Source organism: Micropterus dolomieu, linkage group LG19 (assembly GCF_021292245.1).
Source record: "Micropterus dolomieu isolate WLL.071019.BEF.003 ecotype Adirondacks linkage group LG19, ASM2129224v1, whole genome shotgun sequence".
Taxonomy (NCBI): domain Eukaryota; kingdom Metazoa; phylum Chordata; class Actinopteri; order Centrarchiformes; family Centrarchidae; genus Micropterus; species Micropterus dolomieu.
The window spans coordinates 18,125,091-18,127,578 of NC_060168.1; the positions used below are offsets into that span (position 1 = coordinate 18,125,091).

The window sequence follows — 2,488 nt, forward strand, 5'->3', positions numbered from 1 at the left end:
ATGACAATATGAACAGTAAGAACAGCTCTGAAATAGAGAATGACATATAAATGATAAGTGGTAGCCAGTAAACAGGTGGTTGAATAGAGGCAGAGTTACTAGGTTATTGCACAGGAATTGTTCCTGACACTGTGAGTCAGAGTCAGCTGTTCATCAGAGTGCTGGCTTGTGGGAAGAAACTGTTCCTGAGTCTGTTGGTTTTGGCTTACAGTGCTCTATAGGCCTACTAGAGGGGAGAAGTTGGAACAGGTTGTGTCCGGGGTGAGGTGAATCTGCAGTGATGTTTCCTGTGTTTCCTGACTCTGGAAATGTATAAGTCCTGAATGGAGAGCAGGTTGGCTCCAATGATCTTTTCTGCAGTCCTGACTGTCCGTTGTAGTCTGTACCTGTCCTTTTTGGTGGCAGATCCAAACCAGACAGTGATGGATGTGCAGAGGACAAACTGGATGATGGCTGTGTAAAAGTGGATCAGCAGCTCCTTAGGCAGGTTGAGCTTCCTGAGCTGGCGCAGGAAGTACATTCTCTGCTGGCCCTTCTTGATGATGGTGTCAGTGTTGGGCTCCCACTTTAGGTCCTGGAATACAGTGGATCCCAGAAACCTGAAGGATTCCACAGCAGACACAGGGCCATTGAGTATGGTGATGGGGGCAGAGTGGGGGGCTCCTCCTGAAGTCCACAGTCATCTCCACAGTTTTGAGCATGTTAAGCTCCAGGTTGTTCTGGCCGCACCAGAGAGCCTCCCGTTTGTAGGCCGACTCATCGCCATCCTGGATGAGGCTGATGACTGTTGTGTCGTCCGCAAACGTTTGACAGATGGCTGACTGCTTGTTGGTTTGAGCTCGAGCTGCAGGTTAGCCGCCTAGGTAACGGCAGCTGGCTCACACAGTGTGGGGAATATGTGCTTGATGTGGCTGATTTGGCTGAGACAGGCAAAGACAGCGTTTTTTCAACAACTTCCACAAAAGGAGCAACACGGTTTCACACACAGTCCTGACCCATAGCTTACCAGTCATCTGCCCTGAGCGACATGGGTCGGCCAGCAGCAAATAATCATCAAGCATCCTCCCGTTGAGAGTCGTCGAGGTCTGCGTCACTGGAGGTTGGAACGAGGGAAGCGGAAGCCTCTGCGCGACCCGTGAACGGGAAGAGGAGAGCCACCCGACTCCCGCTCTTCCAGTAACAGCAGACCGAGGGCTTTGTCCAGAGAGTGGGTGGGCCGCAACAGCTCCTCATCCTGAACGGCAAAGCTATATATTATACAAGCAAAGCGGAGGATCTATACCAGGGTAAACTTAGAAGACAAATAAATAAATGCATACATAGGCCCAACATCATCTCTTACGCCAACATGTGGGAACTCACCAAACAAGACCCAATAGAAATGCAAATTCGGAGGAGGAAATGGAAGTGGATAAGGCACACACTCAGGAGAAAGAAAGAAATCACTAAACAGGCACTGACGTGGAACCCACAGGGCAGGAAGAAGAGAGCCAGACCGAGAACCACCTGGAGAAGAACCACAGAACAGGAGATGAAGACAGAAGGGCTGACGTGGCAACATCTGGAGAGGAGGGTGCAGGACCAGAGAGGATGGAAGAGCTTCATCGATGGCCAATGTTCCTATGGGAATTTAAAGGCATAACTAACTAACTATACATTGGCTTCAGAGGTAAAGACATTTTTTGTTTCATCTCTTAATTATTACATGTAATATATATATTTATGGAAACTTAAACGGGACTATATTGAAATGCTGATCTAAACTTCAAAATGAAAATGTAATTCCACAATATGAATGTTTCTGGGGGCCAGGCCTCACTGATTACTGTACAAAAACCCAAATTTGTAAATTGTACAAAAAAAGAAAAACAACTTCATTCAGGTTAAGGGATCATACAGTGGGTACGGAAAGTATTCAGACCCCTTTAAATTTTTCACTCTTTGTTTCATTGCAGCCATTTTCCAAAAATCAAAAAAGTTCATTTTATTTCTCAGTAATGTACACTCAGCACCCCATCTTGACAGAAAAAAACAGAAATGTAGAAATTTTTGCAAATTTATTAAAAAAGAAAAACTGAAATATCACATGGTCATAAGTATTCAGACCCTTTGCTCAGTATTTAGTAGAAGCACCCTTTTGATCTAATACAGCCATGAGTCGTTTTGGGAAAGATGCAACAAGTTTTTCACATCTGGATTTGGGTATCCTCTGCCATTCCTCCTTGCAGATCCTCTCCAGTTCTGTCAGGTTGGATGGTAAACGTTGGTGGACAGCCATTTTCAGGTCTCTCCAGAGATGCTCAATTGGGTTTAAGTCAGGGCTCTGGCTGGGCCATTCAAGAACAGCCACGGAGTTGTTGTGAAGCCACTTCTTCGTTATTTTAGCGGTTTGCTTAGGGTCATTGTCTTGTTGGAAGGTAAACCTTCGGCCCAGTCTGAGGTCCAGAGCACTCTGGAAAAGGTTTTCGTCCAGGATATCCCTGTACTT

At 46.0% G+C, this 2,488-nt stretch overlaps 1 long non-coding RNA gene across 3 annotated transcripts in view; it reads right to left on the reverse strand.

Moving 5' to 3' along the window:
* Positions 1–661: 661 nt before the first annotated feature.
* The window catches only part of LOC123957674, a 7,514-nt gene continuing 5,687 nt past the window's right edge, over positions 662–2,488 (reverse strand). The window contains exons 3-5 of one of the 3 annotated variants that reach the window (XR_006821855.1): positions 1,462–1,620; positions 1,007–1,234; positions 662–920 (exon numbers count right to left, since the gene is read on the reverse strand). This is a non-coding gene — a long non-coding RNA (uncharacterized LOC123957674). Of the gene's footprint in view, positions 921–1,006; positions 1,621–2,488 lie in introns of all 3 variants that reach the window. The other 2 variants (XR_006821854.1, XR_006821853.1) reach the window with 2 other exon arrangements.